The sequence below is a fragment of the Natrix helvetica genome (genome assembly GCF_964273705.1).
Source record: "Natrix helvetica genome assembly, chromosome: Z".
NCBI classification, from domain to species: Eukaryota; Metazoa; Chordata; class Lepidosauria; order Squamata; family Natricidae; genus Natrix; species Natrix helvetica.
Window position 1 is genome coordinate 89,284,497 of NC_138554.1, and position 13,633 is coordinate 89,298,129.

Here is a 13,633-nt window from a genome sequence, read left to right on the forward strand (position 1 = left end):
CAATGTGTACTCAGCTGATTGTTTCTTTCAGTAACCATGATTAAGTGGGCAAAAGCTTGCCATACATATGGAGGTTTTTGTAATCAAAAAAGGGAACATAGAATGAAGCGATGACAGAAAAATATTTTTTGTCTAGAGTTCTTGAAGATCAAGCAATAAATGATTAGGTCCAATGATATTTTGGAATGACAGTTTATTTTCTGTTTTTGAGAATGATTGCTAATTATATAAGAAAAAGAATTCTAGGTCTATTGATTCCGCCATCCTTCTGCATAATGCCATTACAAAAAAAATCAGATCTGTAATTCAATTGAGAACACAGTGTAAGGCTGCTTCACTTCTTGAAAAACACAAGGGCCCTGAATTATGTGATACATGGATCATTGAAGACTTAATGGAGCATTTTCCGAGAAGAGCAAGAAATATTAGTTGGAATTATTTATCTTTGAAGAACAGGAAAGTACAGGTTAGAAATACCGCCTTTTATTATGATCACCTCTAACTGAGATAGGTTTTTTTTTAAAGTGGCCATTTAAAGTTTGTTTTAAACTTTATATGCAGTATTTTTCCCCTTTGGTACAACACATTCTACAGCCTATATGTTTATCAACTAGTAAAATGGTATGCCATATGCTAAGATACGAAAGATATTACTGTGAATTATACTCCACCCCTAGTGATTACAGATATTTCCATATGGAATTTAGTGGCAGCAATTAAATTACCACAAGTTGTTCCAAGTAAAACTGCCTTTTGGAATTGTCCAATGGTCATTTTGTCAATACCAATAGTATTCAAGTAGTGCTCCAGTTGTTTTGCGATTGCACCCAAGGTGCCTATTTGCTTTCTTTTGCCAGTCATTCTGTTTCTATTTGCAGACCTCTGTAGTTTGTTATCTTCTCTAGTTTTTTTCTCTTTTCTTTTGCTGTCTCCAGGTACTGCCATATTCATCATTCAGATTTTTTGTCTTACTTATTGACATTTGTTACTGTCCATTTGATAACACTTCAAGTGACAGGGGCCTGGGGAGGAAGTCATTCCCCTTTCCCCGACAGCTGGCTAAAGCTATGCAAAAAGCCAGCCCTCACCGACTCCCAGCTTCACAGATTGTAGGCTTGCAAAAAGCAATGTGGTTCCGCCTGCAATCAAGTTAGACTGGGGAGTGGGAGCAAGAGCGAGCACTGAGGAGATCACAGGAAGAGGGAAGCCAGGCAAAGAGGCATGCTGTAGCACACACACTTTCCCTCAGCCCCCTTCTTTTGGAGGGCTCCGATCGGCTCCCCTCTGGCTCCTCTGCCTCTCCTCTCACCCCAGCCTGCCAGCAGGAGGTGAGTGCGTGGGTTTTATGGCATTTCCCATCCGAATAGCACGCTGCATTTGCAATGGGGAAGGTGTGTGGGGAAGGCAGCAGAGAATGAGGGGGTGGCAGAGGAGCTGCTTTCAAGCCATTGGGAGAGATATCCAATCCAACGTGTGTGTGTGTGTGTGTGTGTGTGTGAGAGAGAGAGAGAGAGAGAGAGGGAGGGAGGGAGGGGTGGTGGGAAGGGGGTAAGAGAGAGATATCCAATCCAACTTCTGTGCACGAGTGTGTGTGTGTGTGTGTGTGTTTGAGAGAGAGAGAGAGAGAGAGATGGAAGGAGGGAGGAAAGAAGGGTGGGAGAGATATCCAGTCCAATTTCTCTCTCTGTGTGTGTTTGTGTGTGTGTGTGTGTGTTTGAGAGAGAGAGAGAGAGGAAGAGGGAGGGAGGGAGGGAGGGAGGGAGGGAGGAAAGGAGGTGTGATATCCAATTCAACTTCTGTCTCTGTGTGTGTTAGAAAGAGGGGGGGAGGGAGGGAGGGGGGAAGAGGCTGTCCAGTCTCTTCTTGAACACCTCCAGTGTTGGAGCACCCAGAACTTCTGGAGACAAGCAGTTCCACTGGTTAATTGCTCTTAGTGTCAGGAAATTCCTCCTTAATTTTAGGTTGCTTCTCTCTTTGTTCAGTTTCTTGTTCTGCCTTCTGCTGCTTTGGAAAATACATTACCCTCCCTTCTTTGTGGCAACCCCTTAAAAACCTGTTGCGTATCATACTTTTGGGCAAAGCATGTGAGCCATTTCCTCCTTTCAGTGGTCCATGACAATACATCTATAATATGTAGATAATAAAGTTGAAAAAAGGTGAACAACATTTTTACAACTATAGATATGTTGATACTTGGTGTGACAAGGAATGGCTGTGATGGGAGGGCCCAGGTGAGGCTCCCTTTGATGTGAGTGACATTGAGTTGACCAAGCCCACCCAGTCATATGACCACCAAGCCATGCCCACAAAACAAGCCACAGAACCGGTAGTAAAATAATTTGAAACCCACCACTGCCTTCTACCCAATTCTTACTCTGAGTGGAAAGTTGCAGCATGCAACCCTTATAGCCATTGGCCTTGTGCTCAACCACAGGTCTTGACTCCATGTGTTTTGCCACGCCAGCCAGTCTAAAACTCCATTGCCTTAGATCTAGACTCAATACTAGCTTCAACTCAGATACACAGCCCAATTCTCACTGTTGTCATCATAGTCTCGCCTTGCTTCCACAATCAAGCCCTTGCTCCAGGTTTAGTTTCCCTTCTGTCCCTAGTTTCCCTAGGTTTTCTGGGGAGCCAGCTTTGGCTTGATATTGCCATTGAACATCAGGGGTGTGGCTTCAGCTTGATGCTGCAGCCGAATAGCTGACCTTCAGCACTGCCAAGCAGCTGAGCTAAGTGTGTCCGCTGCTGTTGCCACTACTCTTGGCCACCCCAGACTCAGCCTGGTTGCATTTCCTAAGGTGATAGCATTGCCCTGATACCACTGCTGAACAGCTTATCCCTGGCACAACTTTGCAGCCCAGCTGAGTGTGGCTATTGCTGCTCCAGAACAGGCTCTTCCCTTGCTGAGCAACTTAGACAGGGGCCACTTTGACTTGATACTGTTGCTGAACAGCTGACATCAGCATGGCCAAGCAACCTTCACTAATGTAATCTATACATTTAGTCCACCGGATCAATGTGAAATGTATTTGTACAGGTAGTCCTCGATTTATGACCATAATGTAACCTTCCTTTTATGGTTGTAAGTCATGACAGCCGTAAAGTAGATTATCATGTGACCAACCCAATTTTACAAGCCTTTTAACAGTGCTTGTTAAACAAATGAGATGTTTTTGCCTCAAACTGGAAGTAAGTGCTGGTTTTCAGCGAAAACTTTATAAATTGTGGTCATGTGACCATGGGACATTGCAAATGGCCATAATTGCAGACCATTGCTGAACACCAAAAATGCAGCCATGTGATTCGGGGGAGTGGGGTAGGCTGGCTATTGGAATTTCAGAACTGAATCTAAAATATCATTTGGGGAGGGAGAAATCATAGCTTCCACCAGTTATTAAGTGACTAGTTTTAAATTGAGAACTACCTAAATTATTTTTTGTGCCGCCCAAGGGATTTACAGGATTAAATCACTGCAACCTTCCCAGCATCTTCAAAATAAGAGAATATATATTCTGCACTGTAATAAAGTGGATATATATAGATTATATATATAATTTGTCTCATTGTATAAATCTAGGTGGCTCCTTGTAAGGGCTCCTCTCCTAACTTAAGAAAGTGAAGACTCTTGAAACTGAGTATTTCAAAAGGAACCTTTTATTAAGCAGAATGGCAGCCATTGAATTCAAAGCAACATCTGAATCCCCTTAGGCAATGCAAGTAGAATTAAAGCAATAGAGACCCCTCCCATTACTTAGAATGCAGATTTTAGCCAATACACGTGTGTGACGATGTTTCCTTTATCAACTGCCCTGAGAGCCGAATAAACATATATTCCCATGGCTATTTAACATTAGACATTAAAGTGAAACATCCCACATGGCCATCATAAACATTTTCCCCAAAAGGTGAGGGGATCTACAGGCGTGTGTTCTGAAACTTCTGATGTCACTTAATCTTATTCCTGTGCTTGAGGGAAAAGCCAGGTCTTCAAAGATTTATAGGGTAGAAGCCTGCCAAATGAAGAGCTTCCATGAAGCACTGGAAAAGTATGCTTCCTACTTCCCATGATAGCAATATTTAGGGACTATGAGTACACCTCTTTTATCTGACCTGGTAGGATACATAGATGTCCTTAGGGAAAGATAGTCTTGCATATAGTATGGCCTTTTGTCATATAGGGCAGTGATGGCTAACCTTTTTGTCATCATGTGTCCACACCTACACACACCCACGTGCCCTTCCCCCTGCACATGTGCCTGACACCCCCCCTGCACATGCAACCAAACCACACCCCATTTTGGGCCTAGCAGACCTTCCTGCAGACTCCTGGGACCTGCCCCCATGCATGCACGTGCCCCCCGCCCCACCTCATGTGTGCGTGGCTCCTGCATGCATGGCAGAGACCCGAAAATCAGCTGGCCAGCGGGAGGCCCGTGTGCATGCGCGGTGGAGCTGAGCTGGGTGACGGCTCGCATGCCTGCAGAGGACTCCGCGTGTCACTGTGGCACGCGTGCCATAGGTTCACCATTATGGATATAGGGTTTCAAAGAGGATGATCAGCCTTGAAATATACCTGAAACAAACTGGAAGCCAGCATAGCAGTGCAGAATTCTATGGAGGTTTTATTTTATGGTTTATATATACATTTTTTTTGAATTTTGAAATATGCTTTAAGATTTATATATGAGTGTTCAAAAAATCTAAATGACTTAAGAATGAATGCAGTTAACTTTTTCTATATGTTTCTGTCTCATTTTTCTACAGTGAGAGAATAAAAGATAATTTGCATAGGATTTATTTAAATGTATATCCTGTTAGTTACCATTACATCAATAATGTGTTTGTGTTTTATAGGAAAGAATAGCTAAGAAACCGCTACCTCACATTTGCCATCAACCATCAATATAAGACTTCCAATAAACACTTGAATGGTCTATGCTAAAACAAAGAAGTTGGAAATCAAGGCTGAGAAGAGAAGTAGGGTTTATTTTATATTTTCAAAAGTTGTGGAAGTTAATTTTATAACACAGGAAGAAGTATAGGAATTACCGAGTCAGTGGGTATCATTTTTAAGAAAACTGGTACCGTAACTTTTAAAGAATGGGTTAAAAATAGCATAAAAATTAGCATAAGATTATTTTGTTTTTGTTTTTTTTGTGTATAAACCTAATATTTTATTCCTTGTAGAAGTTCTGTGTGGATATGTTTTATGGAACTTGGAAACACTTTGTGTCTAAATTAGGAAAATATCAGTATCATCTTGAATTGGGCCTATATTTGTTTGTATTTTTATAGGCAGATACAGAAATTGAAGAAACAAATAAACAAATGAATGTTTTATTTAACTACTTAAAAATAAAACATTTTAAACATTTTTTCTTTCCGTTAAAAAATATATTTGGAGATTCATTTATATCCCAAAAGGGATGGGGAAAGAAAGGGCAGATATTCTTTGCCATTTTTTACTTCAAGGATAAATTCCTAAAACATTCCCCAGGAATTAAAAAAAATATTAGTCAGTCTTTAGGGTATCTTTTGTAATTTATGCAAAAATTGTGTGACAGATAAGGATCTCCTTGGCAGAAGTAATGTTTGGAGGAAGGTTTCTCATATGGATATAGAAATGTGCAAACGTCTCAGGGGAATACAATTTTCTGCCCTATATTGAGGTATGATGCTTTAGCCATTCTATCAGTATTTTCTTACTTCAATTATTATTATTTTGATTAAACACAGACATTTTTATTGCTCACTAAACAAACACGCTTTTATAACTTGATGTCCTCCAGATGTGCTAGATTTTAACTTTCCCAGCCAATAAGGGACATTCAGAGTGGGAATTTTGGGAATGAAATCCAATACATTTGGATTGCCTCATTTGGGTAATACATTGCATCACACACACAAAAGTAATGGAAAATGCTCCCATCTTTTCTATCTTTATTTAACAAATTCTTGGATCATTGTTTTAATTAGCAACATAAGCAAGAATACAATTATGCTCAGGAAATTACACCCTAAGGAAGTATCTTGGTACACTGCATCATATGAATATGCTTGCCAACTCATCAATTCCCAGTAGATTTTTATTTAACTTGTCCTCACTGAACTTAAAAGAATTATACTTGAGGAATACAAAAATAGCATCTAAGAAATTTGGAACGGCTATTTATGTACTTTATTGCAGCATTCTATCTAGAGCATGGGTGTCAAACTCGCCGCATCATGTTGATGTCATGTGACATTGCAGTATTTTTTTCCTTCACAGAGCTGGGGTGGACATGACCCGCAGGCGGTCAGTTTGACACCCCTGGCCAGCAGGCCAGCAGTTTGACACCCCTGACTTCGAGCCATTCTTTACTCTTATATTTTTATTCTTTCATAAAAAAAGACTATTTGCATCAGTTAGTATTTTGGACAATTTCCAGAATCTGCATACTAGCAGAGCTCTTTAACAGGAGTTTTTAAACATAAAAATGGGTCTCAAAAGCTGAGTAATCTATTTAGTATGTTCCTAAATCACAAACTAGTATATCTGGTTTTAACAAATAAAGGGCAAAACCTGCATTGTGCTATAACCTGATATTTCTGAGATTTTCTTACACCACTTCCTTCACAAGGAAACTGGATCTATTAGAATGGTCCATCTCAGAGACTGATGGACCCAAATGGGTTCTAGAAAGAACTGGGGATATCCTGAAGGTTTTGCTGCATAGTCTTGCTGAAGCCTTAGTAATGGCCTGGAATCAAAATGCCACTGAAGCTCTGGACAGAATTGCACCTATGCGACCTCTCACAAACCTTCACTTTTGTGTTTCACAGAGAAACTGAGGGTTCTGAAATGGGTTAAGAGATGCCTAAAATGCTGCTGGAGGAAAACGGAAAATGACACTGGATGAACATTCTTAGAATCACTATTAAGGCCTCGCTTGTGGTGGTAAAAGTAGTGAAACATTATTTCTCTGCTCTTATTGCTGTGTGGAAGAATTTGTTGCATACCTGTCTGTTAAAATTGCTTGGATATGTTCCCAGTTAGAACCTTTGGAATGAGATGCCTAGGGAGATGGCTTGCCCAGTAATTTGAGAACAGTCTGAACCTGTCAACTAGACCCTTAAATTCCTCACTGCAAAGGGAGGGGGAGCTTTTAAGGAAGCCTGGTTTGTTCTCCCCTTAAAAAACTTATCACTCAACCCCAGTTGCCTGGATAACTTTTGTCCAGTCTCATCTTCCTTTTTTGGGGAAGGCTGTGGAATAGATAGATTGGAATAGCATTTGGCAGCCTAGCGAATTGTGGATGAAATGGATTTCCTGGATCTGTTTCAGTCAGGATTCAGGTCAAGCGATGAGATTGAATTTTGATCGCACTCATGAAAGATCTCTGGCGAGAGCAAAATAGAGTAGTGCAACTCTTTGCTCTCCTTGACCTTAGTAGCATTTGATACCATTAACCATTATATCCTTTTGGGCTGGCTACTAGAATTGGGCTGGGCAAAAGAGTTTTGTGCCAATTCAGCTCCTTTTTACAAGATTGGTCTCAATTGGTGTTGATACGGAGTGAGAGATCCCCGATACCTCACTGCTGTGTTCTATAGGGCTCTGTATTCTCTCCTCTCCCATTTAACATCTACATGAAGCCATTGGGTGAGATCAACCATCACCATGGGTCACCATGGGTATCATCAATTTGCTGATGTTATTCAGCTCTACATCTCTACACTTGATAACTTGAGTGATGCTATCTCTGTCCTCACAATGCCTGGAAGCTGTAGGGTCCTGGATGGCTGTGTTCACAGCTTAAATAGAGATATTTTCCAGGTCTATCAAGAAATGTCAGGAACTCATTCAATGAATCAGTCATTTTTCTTCAGAATTTTGTAATTAAAATGGGATTACTTTTTGTACTTGGTTTTGATCCTTTCAGTAGATATGCCCGTTGAAGATTTCTCATCTGTAAATCAGTTCGGTGCTCCTGACATCTTTCTGCAGTGCTTGGAGATTTCTTTCATTTAACTGTAAATCTCTGGAATAGATTGAAGTGTACTATGAAATATAAGATTAAAAATAGTTCAAATAAATGTCAAACTCCTAATATTTACTGAATCTTCTTAGAAACAAAACGAATGTAGGTGGAACAGAAATCTGTATTGTAAACAACAGGATTAAAGTGTTTATCACTAGTTAAGAGTCTTTGATAGTTAACGTTGATTTTCCAACTTTATAAACTCTTATATCCAAACACATTGCCCTCTCTTCCCACATCTTTTGCTAACAGGTAAACAGTATTGTGTTTTTCACCCCCATCTAGTTGCTTGATGAAATAGAGATCTATGCTCGATATAATTAAATAATATGGCTGTGAAGTGCTTAAAAGACTTAATAGCATTATAGATTCAAGATTTTTCTGCTGCTTCGGAGGTTGTTACAGACAATAGTATTGCAATTTCATTTCCCACTAGTAGAAGAATACTTGAGAGGGGAAACAGAGTGTTATGGTGAGTTGTATGACACAGATTAAGTAAGTAGTCAATAAGGTTTATCATCTCATTAATAAATGCCAATCATGTTTCTTTCAGTCACTTTCTCAACTTCCTTAATAGAGCTCCAAATCTTAATTTTGATTTCTTTTCTGCTAACAGAATATTACATTTTCCCTTTGATCCTCTTAATATTGCTGGGAGTTTAGCTTAGCTAACTAATCTGATACATGCTCCTGAGTCAAATCTTATTTATAAATTCTGTACAATTGGGACCTTATGACCCAATGAATGAATGAACAAATAAACAATTAACATTTAATGCATTTATCTTATATGTTTGGTTTTGAAAATAGGAATCAGTAAAGCTCCAAATGCTATGCTTTTTGTGCCACTCTCTTATATTTGCCTATTTCTGTGGCACTGTATTTCATACAGCAGCCTATTCTGCTGCCTTTGCTGTCTAAACAACATACAAGCATTGACAGCAAGCCACAATCTTGACATAACTGCATCCTGCTAGTAATGGATGGGTGGAGATACCGTCCCAATAGGGACAAAGCTTACTGTCTCAGAAAATCCAATAATTGGAAGCAGCAAGCCAAAAGGACAGGTCAGTATAGGTTTTCCAAAAAAAGCAACTGGAAAAATAAATGGTTCTTTATAGTCAATTTCTGAAAACTCCTACCTGAGTAATATAAGTTATGTATTTGTTCCACATAGTTTACAGTAGACTATATCTTCACTTGCTCCTAACCACAGCAAAAACATGTCCTAGCAATTTTCTCCAATATCCCCATTATATTACTTTCATCTTATCTCCACTTATGAATGAGTCAGGCATAAGTTGTCCTTAGCTTTAATAGATGCAATATAAAATTATATTGCATTAATACTGGAAATGAAGCCTAGTTACTAGTAATGGTTGAGAAGTGGTTGGAGAAGCAGTTATTGGCCTTCCAGTACTTGTGCCGCCTTCTTCAATCCTCTGCCAGCCTCATCTACAACTGCTTTGCTATCATTTCCTAAAGGGTTGGACAAGCACTGTTATGTCAATTGTCTGTCAAAATTGCAGAAGGGAAGACTGGTCAGATATGATCCTAATGCAAGCCGAACTATGGAATGACTAATATCTCCTCCCTAAAATTATCCCTTGGACAGACCATAGAAGAACTGGCTGTCTGTTCTCTATATACATAAAGAAAATGAAAGAAAATGTGATCCTAACAAGTATTTTTTAAAAAATTTTTTAGCTTTGATTATGATAGAATGTGTTGTAGGAGCCAATAGATGATCAATGATGTCCTGCAACTCCATGCTTGTTGCCGTATCATAATTGGTGGTCGCTTTTCCAAATTGCTGGTTATGTACAGAAGTAGTAGGAGAGCAAAGATGGAAAACCTAACCAATCATTTTGCCCATCACAAACTGTGTATCAGTGGTGGATTTCAAAATTTTTTACCACCTATTCTGTTGGTGTGGCCTATTTTGGGTGTAGGTTGGTGGTCATGTGACTGGCTGAGAATGGCTTGGCGGTCATGCGAGGATCAAGTCAGCAACGGACAACGCGAGAGCCAAGCCAGGAAAAGAAGTAAGTGGGCTGTCCGCAATATATATAGGGCTCTCAGAGGCGGGGCGATTGGCTAACCAGCAAATCAGAGAGCGGCGGGCGGGTAGACAGGTGGGGCAAGCATGATGCGGACGGGCAGGGTGAGAGAGTGAGCAAGCAGTGACCAACGGGTGGGGCAAGAGGGAGCAGCAACTGGGTGGGTGGTGGGAGCGAGCGGGGGCAGGCCAGAGGAGGGACCGTACTGGTATAGAAGCCTCCGCTTCCACCGGTATGAAAACAGACGCCCAATTTCCACTACTGGTACGGGCGTACCGGTGCAGACTGGTAGGAACTCACCACTGCTGTGTATCCATAATCATATTCAGCACTGAGCCAAAACAGAGGCAATCTAGACAGGATAGCCACTGGCACTACAAGCAGCAATATATTTGCAAATCCAAGGATGGAAAGAGACTTTTTGCTAGACAAATTAGAGGTTGCTGTGTTGTTCTTTCCTAATCTCTTCTATCTCTGTCTCAAAAGAGATGCAAAGGAAATATTTCAACAACTTATTGTGATAAAATCTTTAAGGAATTGCCTCTGAAACTTGGTAGTATTAATTGTATTAATAAACTCAAAATATTCTATAATTGTTGCAAATTTAATCTCTTCTATTAAAAATGGAAGCAATTTGAATCTGCACTGTATTAATATTCTTCCTTGATTGCCTCTAGACTTTAAAAAAATTGAATCTCAGATCAAATCAATTGGACTTAGTCTTTTAACTGCAAAGTGGCATCATGTTTTCTTTGAATTTCAGATCTTTGATCAAAATAAAATTAGGGCTGATTTGCACAGACCTACTAATAATCCTTATTTGATCCAATGGGCTCAAGCTTCTTTCACTCCTTCAATTAATATATTTATAAATTAATCCATTAAGTGCAATATAGCATTAAGAAAAATGTATCACAAGCAGAAATACTAATGTTTTGAATCAACCTGTCGGCAACATCATTACAGCAGTGTAATCATATCCACCCATGCTAATAATATAAAGATATTCATTTTTTAAACATTTGCTTATCAAATGTGATGTAAATCTGCCTTCTATTGCTGTCACACCATACTTAAAAAGTTAGCACAGAACAATAAAAAGAGGGAAAAAAAGGATCCTAACCAATATATACAATCCTGTAAGACTCTTGCCAAGGCCTGTGATAAAACCATATTTTAAAATACCTTTTGCATGAAACCAGGAAGGATCTCTGAGGGGTTATTATTCTAGAGGATAGCTACTATGACACAAAAGGCTCTCTTTCTAGATCCCATTATATGACATTGTTTAAGAGCATCCCAACTCTGCTCAATTGCATGGAATGTACAGACATTGTGGAGACAGACAATCTCTCAGAGCTATGTTATGAAGGGCTTTGCAAACAGTAAAAACACCTAGCACCCAACAGAGGTCATGAAGCAGTGATATTGCATATGCATCCCATGCAGGCTCATTACTGTCCCTACTACTATCTTCTGAGCTAGTTCAGGAGCAGTCCTATATAAAGCATGTTGCAACAGTTTATATACAATATGACCAGAGCATGAGTTATTTGTCCAGGAACAGGAGCAATGGCACACAAGATGGTTCTGATTTTACAGCCACAACTGCCCCTTACTCTTTTTTTTAATAAAGAGTTTTTATTTTAAAAACAAACATACACAAACAAAACATAAAAACATCTTCCAGTTACATCCAGTGTGTTGATTGGTTACAAAACTTTTGTGCATCCTCTCCATAATCCTCACTTACAATTTATATAAAATCTCATATTATCAATATAATATATGTGTATACATTGTTATCATTGATCATTTATTTGACTATAACCATTCTTCCTTCATTTTATACAACATAGTCTAAATTTTGAATTCATTTATATTACAACAATTCATTACATCCTCCTAAATCCATCCAGTAGTAGTACATCTTTGTATTATATTCTGTATCATTCCATTATCCTTGTATTGTAAAATTCTCTATCATATTTCATTTCCATATTTTTTGTCTAACCATTGATAAAATAAATCCCATATCTTATAAAATTGTTTATCTTCTTGTTCTCTAATTTCAATGTCAATTTGCTCATTTCGGCATATTCCATTATTTTCTGAATAACTTCCTCCTGCGTTGGTATTTTCTCATTTTTCCAATTTTTAGCAAATACAATTCTAGCCGCTGTCAACACATTTACAATCAAATATTTCAATTCTCTACTGTATGTTTCCAGTAACATCCCCAATAAAAATAGCTCTGGTTTAAAATCTATATGTTTTTCTGTCATTTTTTCCAACCATGTGTGGATTTTAGTCCAGTATTTTTTAACTTCTGCGCACATCCACCACATATGGTAATATGAACCCAATGTCTGATGACATTTCCAACATTTTTTGGATTTATTCTTAAACATTCTTGCTATTCTTGTCGGGGGTAAGTGCCACCTGTAAAACATTTTATACAAATTTTCTTTATATGCTGTTGATAGTGTCATTTTATAATTTTGAGACCACGATTTTTCTCTAGATCAAGCCCATATCCAAAATTTTCCCTCCAAGCAATCATTGTTTCTTTAACTTGTTCTTCTTCTAATTTAACCTCTAAGAAATATTCGTATAGATTTTTAATCACCTTTTCATCAATACCTGTCAAACTGTTACCTAAATCAGTCAATTTGTCCTAAAGGCCTTCTATTTTAAGATCTTTATCATATCTAGAATGTATTTGCACATATGAAAACCAATTCATCCTTATACCTTGTTTTTCCAGTTCTTGCATACATTTAAGTTCACCCTTTGCAATTAATATTCACCATATCTGTTTGTTCCTTTTTATATGTTATTAGATATGAAAATGCTTCAATATTTGATAACCATACTGGAATTTTTAAATGATGCCTTTTAATCTTCTCCTAGTTTAATAACAAAGGCTCATGTATATAGTGTCTTCTGAAATACCCCTGCGTTTTAATTCCCTTGTACCATAAGAAAGTGTGCCATCCCAACAACAAATCATGTCCTTCTAATGTCAATAATCTGGAATTTCTTAGTGTTATCCATTCCTTAACCCACAACAAACTTGTTGCATTATAGTATAACTCCCAGTTAGGCAGACCAAATCCTCCTCTTATTCTAGCATCTTGCAACAGTTTTAATTTTATTCTCGCTTTCTTTCCCTGCCAAATATACCTCAGCATTATTTTATTTAGATCTTCAAAATCTTTCCCTAGTCTAATTGGAATTGTCTGAAACAAATATAAAATCCTAGATATATTCATCTTAATTGTTGATATTCTCCCTATTAGTGATAGTTGTAAATTTTCCCATTTTACCAGGTCTGTCACTATCTGTTGTTTGAGTTTATAATAATTATTCTCTTTAAGTGTACTGCATCTTGCTCTTATATATATCCCCAAATACTTAACCTTATTCATGACCTGTATCTTCAAAGCTTCTGTCAATTCTTCCTTTTGTCTTACTAACATATTCTTTGTGAAAATCTTCATTTTATCTTTATTTTCAGACCTGCTACTTTTCCATATTCCTCTATCT